We start from the raw sequence: 15,358 nt of genomic DNA, 5'->3' as shown, positions 1-15,358 counted from the left end.
AAAAAAAAAAAAAAAGCTTGTTGACAGATGGACAAAGTGTATTTAAAAGCAAGGATGATATATTTGTCTTTTCTAAAAGCTGAATAAAATAAATTCTGCAGTCAGAACAAGGATAATTTTTGACTTGCCCTTGTAGAGTTTATATTGTTCATCAGTTAGTACAGTACTTTGAACAAGTCTAAAAAATAAAGAAATCAAACATGATTTATCCTGATGTCTCAATTCTTAACTCAAATCAGTTTCATGAAGACCTAACAGAAGAGTTGCTGTTGTTGTTATTAAGTGCCATAAAGTGAACTGGCTCATAGAAACTCTATATAAGGCTTCTGAGGAGCTGCTGGTGGTTTGAACTACTGACCTTGTGGTTTGCAATCCAATGGTTACCCTACAGCATCACAACAGCCCATTATTTCTATGCTAGTTTTTAATATAATTAAACTTATTAATTTATTTTATATGGCATAACAATAATCCAGATTTCCTGCAAAATAAAACATTGTGATTGTTTGTATAAAAGTACAGTGTTTAAAGGGCTCCTGGTGTGGTGCTGTAGGATCAACACTGGACCGTTAACCACAAGTTGGCAGTTAAAACCCATCAGTTGTTCCTTGGAAACCCTATACAGGGTTGCTATGAGTCGGAACTGATTCAACAGCACTTAATAATAATAACAACAATAGTGTTTAAAGCTAATCATCTTGGAGCTGATCATTTGATAGAATCAATGAAACATTCCCCCATGCAGCAAGAACATCGAGAAAAAGATTATGAGTACTATAGATACACCATGTGTAGGATTTTGTGTTGTGCCCACTTGGTTAAACTGAAGACTCCATTTCTCAGTATCTTCTCTATGTTATTCTGTACTTCAGTTTTCCAAAACAGAAACATGCCTTTAACATTGAAGTAGTGCCTTCTATTCTCTAAAAGTCTTTGCAACATCAGACTCAGTGATGGATAGAAGCAAAAGTATTTGATTCACTCCAGTTTGATTGCATATTTTTCCATTTATATTTATTTCTTCTCCCTTATTCTAGGCTCAGAACCCTGGCCTTCCAGCAAGCACTACCACAGAGATAGTGGATACATAGAAAGAGACTGGACTTCTTTATGAGTTTCTCCTTTATGGTAATTTATTCTGTATTCCTCTAAACTCCATTCTGGACATCCACTTCTAAAGTGATTTCAAAAGAATCTGAGTAATGATAAAGGAAAAAGAAAATGACAATGACCTAGAGGTTTTGCACAGCAAGCTGTTTATTGGGGTCAGCACTGTGACAGATTTATATAGGTGGCAGGTGGTAGGGTACAGTTCCTAGTAGCAGAAGACGTTCCAAAAGCCAGTATTGTATGGGGTTGTTAGTAGAGCACACCACGTGTGGAAGAAGATTAGAGAACTCTTATTGAGAGAGGTCAAAACGGGTGTCTCTCAGCAGCAAGGTGGTGAATCTCTGGGTCAGAAAGCTCCAATTATAGCAGTAACTTGGAACATTTATAATTACTAGGTTTATCTTATCTCTGGCTTTTGGGTGCAGTTTTCTGAGTTATGCAAACCAGGCATGCTCTACATGACCAAATATCTGCTTATGCCAACTGTTTTCTTGAAGCATTTGGGTGTGAAAAAAGTTGAGCATGGCATCAGTGGGCTTTTTGGGATAACAGTCAATAGTTTACTGGAAGGAATAAGTAATAAGCAGATGCCATCTTTAATTTACTATATAACACATTCTCAACTCCTCCTTACAACTATGCACGGTTTAATTTTATAATCCTAGTGTAGCACTGGTCTTCAGGGTTGATGGTTCAAGTTCACCAGTTGCTCCGGCACCAGAAACCCTATACTGACTCAACAGCACTTACCAAATGATGACAACAACAACAAACTCATAGTGACTGATTCCTGATTGATACACTATGTTCTCTAATATGATTCCTTCACATAGTTTGTGATATTTAAATATTTTACTAATGTACATGATTATATACGTGTGTGTGCATGTGCATGTGTGTGCGTGTGTGTGTGTGTATACTATTTCACTTATAAAGCATTTCAGTGCTTTACTTCCGGGTCATTGTAGTGGAAGCTTGTTTTTATCATTCTTCACATGACTAGCAGATAATGGGGTTTGTGCCTTTCAGCTGATTGTGTATGTATTTATGAAGAAAAAATTGAGTATAAAAGTCAAAATGGATTTCATGGGCTCATGTTTACACTGTGTAATCTATTCCTTTAAATAGCAATTATTGTAGGAAGCAGGACAGAGATATAACAGAGAAAAAAGACATGGATGCAGGGATAAACTAGGTGAGTCTGGTAGTACAAGACAATCAAACTCAACTGCCAATTCAATTCTGCCATAACAAACAAATTCTTAAACACAAAATAGGTCTAAAGAGGTCAACTGTTTTTTCTGCTAGAAAGAAATCTTTGAGATAGGTAAAATTTGTAAGTTTCCTTTCTTTGTTATTTCTTTTATCTAAGGTCAAAACTTCATTCTGATTTAACCAGTCAAGAGAAAATTAGGAGTAATTTTTTGCACCAGTGTCTTCACATAAGCCAATATATAAGTTGGATGCACAGGAGTTATAACTTAAAGGTACATATAGACAGAAGTAAGTAGGAACATACAAAAACATGATATCAAGGGCAAAAAGTAAAATAAAGACATATCCAAAAACTAAAACAAGTCCGATTGGAACTATTTGGTATCCAGCAAATTGTTCTTCAAATGCTTTCCCATAATATGCTCATTAGGATCATCCTGAGCTACGTTCCTTGCATTTGTTATTTTGTTATTGGTGTACTGATTTGAAAAAAAAAAAAAAAAAATTAAGGTAAATTTCTAAGCAATTTCCATGTAAAATTATTACAAATTTTAACTGCTAATTTTTTTTCAATTTCTAAGCTTTCATACTCAGAAAATATATTTCTTTAGGCTAGCTCATTTCTTGATGCTGCATTATAAATGAGATATTGTAGGTGACATAACTGTTAAGTACTTGGCTTCTAATCAAAAGACTGAGTTTAAACTCACTCAACAGCTTCACAGAAGAAAAACCTGATAATATGCTCCTATAAAGGTTAAGACCAAATACAAGAAGCAAACTTGTTGATGTCAAGTCTATTCTAACTCACAGTGATCCTATAGGACAGAATAGAACTAGCCCATTGGGTTTCCAAGGTGGCAAGTGTTATGTAAATAGACGGCTACATCTTTCTCTCACAGAGTAATGGGAACATTGGTGGGTTCAAGCCACCAACATTTCCCTTAGCAGTCCATCTCTTAGCCACTGTGCAATCAGCACTCCTCTGTAAAGATTGGTGGTGGTGGTTATGTGCCATGGAGTTGGTTCCAACTCATAGTGACCCTGTACATGGTTTCCAAGGCTGTAAATCTTTACAGGAGCAGAAAGCCTCATCTTTATCCCATGGAACAGCTGGTAGTTTTAACTGCTGACCTTGTGGTTCGCAGCCTGATTCATAACCACTACGCTACCAGAGCTCCAGCCTAGAAAACTCCATGAGATAGTGCAACTAAGTCACATGGGGTCATTATGAATCAAAATTGCAACAACTAACAACACAACATTAATTAATTATATGTCACTCAGAACATAGTATATAATAGATTCATACTCACGAGAATTATGAAAAAAATGATCAAATGCAAAGTTAACATAATGGCTGAAGCATCATGGAGACATACTTAGCATGTGATATTTTAGTGCCTGGTTGGGCTAATCCCTGAGGTCCAGCTGTATCTCTGGCCTTCCAATCATTTATAAGAATATGTGTTGTGTATTTACCCACTTATGTGTTGTCATTTCTGGTGTCCTTTATTTTGTAAACCTATATTTCAAGTTCATTTAATTTTCTTGCTGCCTGAAGGACTTCCTTTAATTTTTTTTTTGTATTTTAAATCTTCTGGTGATAAACTGCTTCTGCTTTTCTACATATGAAAGATATATTTATTAGTCTTCATTTTTGAAAGATAATTTTACTCATTGTAGACTTTTACATGAAGAGTTTTGTTTTATTCTTTAGTGCTTCAAGGATACTACATGCTGTCTTCTTGCTTACAATGTTTTCAATGAGAAATCTGTTGTTATGAAGTGACTAGAAATTGCATGCAATACATCTTTTTTATTTTTATTTGATAGCTTTTAAGGTTTTCTCTTTATTTTTGGTTTTGAGCATTTAAATTGTGATGCTTTTTAGTGTAATTTCCTTCACATTTCTTGGAGTTTGGGTACTGAGCACTTTAAACCTCTGGGTTTATAATTTTCATCAAATTTGAAAATTTTAAAAAGCTAAAGAAGTTTAATTCTCTCCACCTCCTTCAGGGACCCCATCTACATGTATAGTATGCTGTATTATTATTAACCTAAACTCTCTGATGTTCTTTCTTTTTTAAAATTTCTACTTCTCTCGGTGTTTTATTTTGGATAACTGCTGCGCTGTATCTTACATTTCCTGATCTATTATCTGCAATGCTTATTTTATCATTGATCCCCACCAATGTGTGTTTCCTGATAGACATGGTAGATTTCATGTCTAGACATATGATTTGGGTCTTTTATATCTCTCCTGTGTTTTTATTTAATGTTTTAACAAAGTATAATTATAATTAGAGCTTCAATGTTCTTGTCTGCTAATTCCAACATTTGTGTCAACTCTGGTTTGCTTTTGATTGTCTGATGTTTGACCTCATTGTGGGCCATATTTTCTGCTTGTTTACAAACACACAAGGTAAAATTTTGCCTTTTTTTGGGGGGTGGATTTTTTTTTGGGAAAACTCTTAGATCCATTTGGGTTAATTGGAAATTCTTAGATCCATTTGGGTTTTGAATTAAGTTAATTGGAAATTCTTAGATCCATTTGAGTCTTGTATTTAAGATCTGCTAGATGGAAGAAAAATAGCTTTAAGCCTAGGCATAATTATCCCCTCACTATTTATTGACTATTCTACTCATGTCCCGTGTTTTTGAGGATTTTCTTTCCAGTAGGTAGAAACAGGTGTTATTCTTAACCCCGAGTGAGTACATGGTTTCTCCTAATCATATTAAATAATGTTCTCCTCAACCTTGGGTTGTCTCCTTACACACATGTACCAATCAATGTATGGATGAAAGACCTCCTCAGATCTCCCTAACACTGTCTGCAACTCTCTACTGTACAGGACTATGTGCTGCAAACTCGAATGCCTGGAGTCTTCCCAGATTCTCAGTTTGCTAATTCATGGAGTCTACAGGCTCTGCCTCAATTTCCTCTCCCTAAACTGCAGTTAGGAAGTCCACTGAAGGCAGTTAGCTGGGGCAATCATAAATTTAAAAATCAAACTAAATCCACTGCTGTTGAGTGTCCTCTAACTCATGACATTCCCACATCTTACAGAGCAGACCTGTGCTCCACAGGGGCTTCTTAATTTTAATCATACTGAAACAGATCACAGGCCTTTCCTTCAGTGTCACTGAGTGGGGTCAAAGGACCAACCTTTTGGTTAGTAGTTGATAGCAATTTGTTTGTACTACTCAGGGACTGTCATAGAGTTTACCCTATTTAGTTTTCCATCACTCTAGAATCATCATCCTTATTTGCTGTTATCCAGTGCCTTGAGAACTAGTTTTACCAGTAGATGTCTGATGTGTTTCATGCTTATAGTTGGTTTTCAGGCAGAGGACTGGATTTATTCAGTCCCTGTTACTCCATCTTGGTCAGAATTGAATGTTTCCCTTCAGTCACTGACGTTTTTCTTTATTGAACCATTTCCATTTTCTAGTAAGAAATTTTCTCCTTTGATTAAACTGGTTTAATATGGGTTCCTACATTTATCTACCCCTCAGTCGTAGTGGTTACGGATCAGACAGCGAACCACAAGGTCAGCAGTTTGAAACTACCAGCTGCTCCGCGGGAGAAAGATGAGGCTTTCTGCTCCCGTAAAGATTTATAGCCTCGGAAACCCTGTACAGGGTCGCTATGTGTTAGAACCGACTCCATGACACATAACCACCACCACCAATTGTAATTAAAAAATTAGTAAAGATGAAGTATCATAAATGGATTCACAACAGTGAGTCAAATAGTATCTGCAGTCTGGTTATATTAAAACTTCACTTGTCTGCACTTTCTTTTTTTCCCCCAGGTCTGCATTTTCTTTATTTGAAGTAATTTCTGTCAGTTATAGTGTATTGTCTCTCTCTCTCTCACACACACACACACAGGATTTGAGATGGCTAAAGAAACAGGAAGACTAGCCTCCAAACTTTTTTTTTTTTTTACGAAGTTCAAAGTTGATTACAGTTATGTGCTTTTCAGTCATTACACAATGCACAGATATGATCCACTTATGCAGTGTCTTATCAGCACTTTCTGGCAAAGTATAGAGTGGAAGCCTCAACAGCTGATCAAGGAAAAGTTCAAAAGTTAAATGACTGCTGGAAAATTGATGCTGACAGTTTTCTGGGATTCTTAATGGTCAGTATTGGGAAACTATCCGGAAAAAGTTTCAACAATAACAGTGCTCATTATAATGAGATGTTCACTGAAGAGCTGAAACCTAAATTTGGGATTAAATGAAGAGCACAGCTACCCAAAGGCATTGTGATCTTGCATGATCTGCCCACATTGTTGACAATCTGCAAAACCTTCATTTTGAGGTGTTAAGGCATCCTCCCTATAGTCCTCATCTTGTTCCATCAGACTGTCACCTGTTTGGTCCCTTGAAAGAAGCCCTTCAAGGACAAAAATAGTGGTGCATTTGTGGCTCACAGCTAAGCCTAAAACATTTTTTAATAAGAGAATATGAAACCTTGTTGAGAGATGGACAAACTGTATCGAAAAGCAAGCAGATTATGTCAAAAAATTATTTATCTCTTTTCTAATAGTTGATTAAAATTAATTCTATAGCCAAGAGTATGAATAATTTTTGACTCACCCTTGTACAAACTAGGTTTACATAGAACAGATTTAATCTAATTAATAAATAATCATTAAAATGTTTGTAGTTCAATGATAGCATTCTTGCCTTTTATGTGGGAGACCTAGGTTTGATTTCAGCCACTGTGGCTAATGCATAGCTACCAGCTGTCTGTCATGGCTTGCATGATGCACAGGATTGGGCAGCATTGTGTGCAAGGGGTCCTTGTGTGTTGGGGACCAACTTGACAGAAGCTATTAACAACAGCTATTTTCTTTAGTGTAACTTTTTAGTAATAATCCCAATTTTGATTAAAGTTCTGATGAAAAGAAGCAAAATCATAACTTACTTGGTCCTGATGGGCTTTGAGGGAAAATCTGAGAAAGGTGTGAGAAAATCCACAGACAGCTGAGAAAACTTCCTCTTGATTTTTCTGCTATCATTGAAACAATCTTTTGCTGCTTCTGGCAAATATAGTTAGTTGTGACCTAAATACTTTATAGAGAGCAGAAGTAACACAAGAAGCAGGTTCACTAAGGCTCCAGACAACATTAATATAACTATTGCCTGCTTAGACTCCAAAGACTTTTCAGACTTGAAAATAACCTTTGCAGTGTTGTAGATAGTGGTTCAAAAGTAGCTTAAAATATCATCATTACTGTTCCCATTTATTCCCCCTTGTCTGTACAAGAATCATCAACTCTTTTTTGGAAGTGTTTTGTGATGCAAATGATGCAGGCTTTTCTGGGCAGTTTGGCATTACAATATGAAAAACTGTAACTGACTTCATAGAATGCAGCATCAGGAATTTAGCAGATTAACAGGTCTGGGACCAAGTGCATAGAAATCCTTGAGGATGTAAGGGGCTGTTTAGGCAGCTTGAAAGCTGCTTGACATTCTTTTGACCAATGTTGCTATTTATTTTCCTGTAGTGATTTGGTCATAGAACTATGCATTACTTAGAAACTTCCCTTGGTAGTTTAAGCAAAAGAGAAAAAAAGCCACCAGGCTTTTCTAAACTAGGCTGAAAGTAAAAATGGTTAGAAAAATATTACAAATGCTAGTTTATCTCATGGCTGAAGACAAAGTTTTTAATTCACTGAAACATTCTTCTTTGTAAAACTAGGAGTAGAGAAATTGCCTTAATTTTTGAAAAGTGGTAAACTGAAAAATAAAGCAACATTAATTTAAAAAAAAATGTATTTATGGAATCAAAACTCTGGTTCCTATTAATAGTAGCTGTTCCCTAAAGAAATCAATTAATTTCGAGCTAGAAAATGTAATTGATGGGAAAAATGTATAAGTGCACTGGACTGCAAAGTCAGTTTGAACAAGAATGTCAGCAGTTCAAGTTCACCAGTTGCTCCACAGAAACCCCATACAGGGTCACTATGGGTCAGAACTGACTCAGTGGCACTTAACAACAACAATCCACCACATCAGGGATGGGGACATTGGCCAGCCCTTATGGAGCCTGCAAAATCATTTGGTTTGCACTTGCCAAGACAATGGCAGTTTCAGCCATTACATTGTTGTTGCTGTTGTTGTTAAGTGCCGTTTAGTCAACTCTGACTCATAGAAAGGGACCCTGTACAGGGTTTCCAAGGAGCGCCTGGTGAGCTTGAACTGCCCACTTTGTGGTTCAAATGACCTTGAAGTCCAGCACATTAACCCACAGTGCCACACCAGAACTCCAGCCATCACATTAGGGGTGAGTTAGTTAAAACTTTGACTACATATATAGCCTGCAAATGATGTTCTACATTTTGGCAGATAAAAGGTCCACCACCCCTGCACTACATTGTAATTTATTCTCTATAGGATCAAGATGGCATATTTATCAAATTTGAGTTTGACATAAAACTGGGAGAAATTTTGAGCATCTTTGCTGAGAGAATCTCAAATCAAAAAGGTCTTGAAAGGCTGGAACATTGGATGTAATTTTACAAGATTAAATTTATGTTGCAAAATGTCGAGTTTTTTTTACTGGGATTTACAGTAGGGAAACTAGAGTTGTGTAATATATTTCAGTTTATTTAATATAGTTAGCTACAGTCTCCATATAGTTACTTAAAATATGTAAAGTGATCACGTAATCATTAAGGTTCAGGAAATGTGCAATCTTTATGCTGATTTGTACCACCATTGCTTTCTATTCTTACAGCCCCTTGAACATGTAATTACTCTTATTAATTCACTGGTCCTTGGCCACTCAACCACATGGCCTCCGTCCTCCATCCTGCTCAAGCATTGCTACAAAGCTCTTTTTAAGACTGTTGATAAATGCCCAAAAGACATCATACTCTGCCATGAGCCTCTTGGTGAAGGTGCTCAGCTTTAGCTCCAAAGGTCAGCAAACGTAGCTTACCCAATTAAGTGCCTGGAGGCATCCCACTATGAAAGTCATCTCCTCTTTAAAGGCCTTCTGCTTTTCTTTTTCCATAGGCCAGGAAGCACACTCGTTACCTTTTGTGCTCTGGCTCTTGGTTCTGCTGCTGTCACTCCTCTGGTGTCAAGGTTCCATCTCTTCAATTGACGAGGCTCAACACACAGGAATCTTGGAGTCCATAGGACATGCTCTACTTCTGGCTTTTCTTTCTTAATGGTGGTGTGATTCCCCCTTCTATTCCTGAGATGGCTCATTTTATACCCAACAGAATAGCAAAACTGACCAATCATTAGATTGACCCAACATTAGAGTTCCAAGTTTTTACAATCACATTTAGTGAATTTAATGATCAGTCACAATTAAATTATATAAAAATTGAAATGTTTGAACAAACTGATGCAGCATTACAAGCACACACTTGTCTAATGCCAAGAAATTTGGTAGACAACTACCTGACCAAATGACTGGAAGAGATCTATATATGTTCCTGTTCCAATGAAAGGTAACCCAACAGAACGCAGAAATCATCAGACTTTATAATTACTGTCACATGAAAGGAAACATTTGCTAAAGATAATTTTAAAATGGCTACAGCAGTACATTGGAATCAGAAGAGAACTTGGAACTAGGAATGTCATTGAAGTCAGACGGATCTTGGCTGAAATCAGAGAATACCAGAAAGAGGTTTACTTGTGTTTTATTGACTATGTGAAACATTCGATTATGTGGATCATAACAAACTAGGGATAACATTGAAAACAATGGGAATTTCGGACACTTCTTGTACTCATCAGGAAACTGTACATAGACAAAGAGGCAATCATGTGAATAGAACAAAGGGATATGAATGATTTCAAATCAGGAAAGGTATGTGTCAGAGTCATATCCTTTCACCATACTTATTCAATGTGTATCCTGAGCAAATATTTCTAGAAGTTGGATTAGATGAAGAATGTGGCATCAGGATTGGAGGAAGACTCATTTACAACAGATATGCGTTAACATAACTCTCTTTGTTGAAAGTGAATAAGACTTAAACATTTATTGATGAAGATAAAAAACCAAAGCCTTCAGTATGGATTGTACTTCAATGTAATAAAAACAAAAATCTTCATAAACAGGACCAATAAATAACACCATGATAAATGGCAGAAAAGTTGAAGTTGTCAAAGACTTAATTTTGCCTATATCCACATCAATGCTCATGGAAGCAGCAGTTAAGGATAAGAAATCAAATGACATACTGCATTAGGCAAATCTACTGCACAAGACCTCTTTAAAGTGTTTAAGTGCAAAGGTGACAGTTTGAGGACTAAGGTGGACCTGATCCAAACTATGATTGTTTCAATTGCCTCCTTTACATGTGAAAGTTGGACAATGAATAAGGAAGACTGTAGAAGAATCAATCCATTTTAATTATGGTATTGACAAAGAATATTAAAAATACCATATATTGTCAGAAGAACAAACCGGTCTTGGAAGAAGAGATGATCCTCAGAAGAGAGAATGGCAAGATTTCATCTTTCATAATTTGGAAATGTTGTTAGAAGTCCCTGGAGAAGGACATAATGCTTGGAAAAGTGGAGGGTCAGCAACAAAGAGCAAGACCCCTAATGAGATGGATTGACACAGGGGTAGAAATAATGGGCTCAGACATATTAGCAATTGTGAGGATGAGGCAGGACTAGGCAGTGTTTTACTTTCTTTTGCATAGGGTCTTTATGAGTTGGAACTAACTTGATGGCACCCACCAACAACAACATGTTTATATTTACAATAACTACGTCAAAAGTTATTTCTATAAAATCATAAGTGATGGTGGTGATGTGCCATGGAGTTGGTTCCAACTCATAGTGACCCTGCATAGGGAAAACAGCTATAAAATCTTTAAGGGACCCTAAAGTGTCATCTTCCTCCCATGGAATGGCTGGTAGTTTCGAACTGCTGTCCTTATTACCAGAGCTCCTTATAAAATCATAGAGACCACTTTAAAAATATCAATATGTGAAGCTATTGCTTCTTGACATAATGTCTATCTTGTCTATATACTTCTGAAGGTAATATCTCCATCTCTATAACCTTTACTGAACAATTCTGCACTTTTCAATTTATGGCCTATCAAGGCAATTGTTTTAACATCCTTGTTATTGTTAGATGCTATCAAGTTAGTTTCTATTCATAGAAACCATATTACAATAAAATGAAAATCTGCCTGATCCTGTGTTACCCTCACAAGTGTTATTTTTTAGCCCTTTGTTGCAGCTACTATGGCAATCTATCTTGCTTAGGGTCTTCCTCTTATTCACTGACTTTCTAACAAGCATGATATACTTCTCCATGGATGGGATCCTTCTGATAGCTTGTCTGAAGTATGAGAGATCAAATCTCACCATTTTCACTTCTAAGAAGTAATCGTGGATAGTTTTTCTAAAAAGATTTGTTTGTTCTTCTGTCAGTCCATGGTATCTTCAATATTTTGAGCCAACACCATAATTCAAATGAATTGATCGTTCTCCCGTATTCCTTATACATCGTCTAATTTCCACATGTATATGAAGTGATTGAAAATATCTTGGCTTGGTCAAGCATGTCTTATTCCTAAAAGTGACATATTTTCTCTTTAGCACTTATAAGAGTTATTTTGAAGCAGATTTGCCCAATGCAATCTACTGTTTAATTTCTTTACTACTGTTTCTAAGGACATTGATTGTGACTCCAAGTAAAATTAAATCTTTGACAGCTTCAATCTTTTCTCCATTTATCTTAATATTGGTCCAGTTCTGAGGATTTCTGGTGTGTTTTTTTGTTTTGTTTTTGTTTTGTTTTTACATTGGTTACAATCCACACTGAAGGTTGTAGTCTTTGATCTTCATCAGTAAGTGTTTCAAGTCCTTGCCATCCTTGAAGGACGCAAATTATGTGACTTTTAAAAGTTCTTTGAGTCTGAGAATAAGAAGTCTGAAGGGGCAAAATTAGGGATGCAGGGTGAATGGAGTAAGGTTTCCCAATGAAATTCTTTTAGGGCAGCCATTGCTACATTTAAAAAAAATGAGCTGGTCATTACGGGGGAAAAAAAGATCCTAGGTGTTTTTCTTACCAATTCAGTTTTCAGTTTTCCATAAATGTCTTCATATGTCCCCATGATAATCTGGTAATCTTTTAGAAAATCTATTAAGATTTACCTATTTTTAAACAACAACAAGGAAAAAAACCATTGCAAAAACTTCTGAGCTGACCGCTGCCTTGAGTTTATTGGACCTAGTTGATCCTTTTGGAAGCCACTCTTTTGATTGGCTCTTCCTTTTGAACTCACCCTAATAAAACCAAAAACAACTTGTTGTTGTTGGTAAGTGCTGTTTAGTCAATTTGGACTCAAAGTGACCCTGTACAGGGTTCCTAAGGAACAACTGGCGAGTCTGAACCATCGACCTTGCCATTCAAACTGATCTTGTGGTTCAGTGTTTATCCTACAGTGCCACACCAGCATTCCAAAGAGTATGAATTATGTGAAATAAAATCAAACTAACACAAGGAGGGAACAGATCAAGAACAGAATGTATTATAAAAGAATGAAAATGTTTAAAAGGCTAAGTCAAAAAAAAATATTGCTACTGAGGTTACAGTTCACACATGCACAGGCTTATCTCAAACAAAACATGCTTGAATATATCTCTGCAATCAGTGGATAGCTGCACACAAGATCTTTTCAGTAATATGCGTCTCTTAGTCTTATTAAGGAGTCCTGATGTGGCACTGTAAGATAAACATTAGACTACTAACCACAAGATCAGTGGTTCAAACCCAACAGCTGCTCCTTGGAAACCTTGTATAGGGTTGCTATTAGATGGAACCAACTCGACGGCATACAACAACAAGAAGATTTTATATACACATACACACATACACAGACAAACACTGACACATACACATTCACTTACAGCCCAGAGGTTTAGTGATGGAAGAAACCTAACAGAGTGTTTCCCTTCTTAAGAAACTAAAATTTGTAGGAGCGATCAAGGCAGGTGAATCTCCATAGCACCAATTGTTTTTGTTGTTGTTTTCTGTTTCAGAATTTCCCTAAGTTTGATTCATTTTTACTTCATTTATAAAACGTTTTTTCAGGATCCACTGTGGCACTGTGGGTTAATGCACTGAACAGCAAGGTTATTTTGACCCACAAGGTCGGCAGCCCAAGCTCACCAGCTGCTCCTCGGGAATCCTATACAGGGTTGCTATGGGTCTGAACAGAACTGATGGCACTTAACAACAATAACAACAACAACTATATACTTAACTGCTTTCAAATATCTCATCTACATTAATGCTCACAAAAACCTCGTGAAATATATATAGATATCAATGGCACATAGCAACAACAAATGCACAGTATAGCATCTATTCAAGCAGCATCCAATCACATATATGTCCATGGGATAGAGAGTTGATAAGGAGGAAGGGCTTGCTTGGAAGGCACCAGGAGGCAAGCTTAGCATAGGGGTTGCTGTACCATAGCAGCAGTTGTGGCTAGGCACCCAGAGCTGCCATGACTGGCTGTAGTAAGGAGCCATAGCAAGACGTGTTGTCCCTAAGCTGTGTCTCTTGTGGTTGCTACTAACATGTGACCTACCCAGCCCACTAGGCTGCAGTCACTCCAGTCTGTTCCTTAAGGTTTCAGATTCTCACAAGGCTCCCTGGGCGGCTCAGACAGCACTGCACACCCAGAGGTAGTCAATCGTAGGTGCAAGTTTGCAAATCCCAATGCCCTGGGTGGTAACAGAGCAAGAGCAGCTTGTAGGAGTTATTTTGATATATGTGTATAGAATATATTCAGACTTCCATAGTAGACATAATATGATGTTAGCACAGCATTTAAATTAATAAAGTCCTGTTTTACAGATCATATCATGGATATTGAGTGACTCATACTTTTACATATATATGCACATATACCTACACACCCACTTCTCACTTATTGACATGATTAAACACCAAAGATAATTTTGTTATGCTAAAACTGGCCGATGTAACGACAAATAAATTAGATGGTACCATTTCTAACCACAGACAGAACTGATTGTGTCAGGATTTGCAGCCAGGAGGGAATCCATGTGGAGTTCTTGCTTTCCACAGAAATACCATCGCCACCAGCTGGCCTCAGTGCCCCCAAGCATGCCATCAGCAGATCTCAGGGTCTGTGGTAAAATAATTGTTACATGTCCTGTCTGTGTCCCTTTGTCACCTTCTCACAGACTTGGGAACTGATGTCCCAGCTCTGCTCAGACAGCGGGCAGCCAGTCATTAGCCTGCAACCTGGCTTGGATTCAGTCAGCCACAGAGCAGACATGCAGGTTAATGGTCTGGGACCCTGGTGTTCAGCATTTTTCCCTTTTTTAACTTAATTCAAATCCATGATTCAGTAGACGGGTAGGATAGAAGGGACGAAGGGCTTGGGGCTCAGTAGGGAGGCAATCTTTCACTTAAAGCACATGGACATCTGACTGTAAGGTTTTTTAAGTAAATGTTTCACTATTGTCATAAATGCAAAATGTCAGATTACAAGACAGTCCATCAGTGAGGAGTGGATTATATGGTCATATGCATTATTTTCATATATATCGTATATATTCCAATATAAATTGAAGCATGGACACACTGACTCTATAGGATAAACACTGGACTTCTAACCACAAAGTCAGTGGTTTGATCCCACCAGCCAATCAGAGGAAGAAAAGATGAAGCTTTCTGAGAAGTCCAACTGTTCTCACAAAGATTTACAACTTTGGAAATCATACACAGGGTTGCTTTGAATTGGAACTGACTCTACAACACTTAATAACTGCATATGTGTGTGTGTGTGACTGTAAACTCCTATTGTCTTTCCTGTTTTATAAGGAAACACTTGTGCCATACCATAAACCCACTACCATTGAGTAGGTACTGACTCATAACCTCCTAACGTAGAGTTTCTGAGGCTGTAAATCTTTATAAGAGCAGGAAGCCTCATCTTTCTCTTGAAGAACAGCTGGTGGGTTTGAACTACTCACCTTGTGAT

Source organism: Chrysochloris asiatica, unplaced genomic scaffold (genome assembly GCF_000296735.1).
Source record: "Chrysochloris asiatica unplaced genomic scaffold, ChrAsi1.0 scaffold00038, whole genome shotgun sequence".
NCBI lineage: Eukaryota > Metazoa > Chordata > Mammalia > Afrosoricida > Chrysochloridae > Chrysochloris > Chrysochloris asiatica.
Note: the sequence above shows the minus strand (reverse complement) of the source record.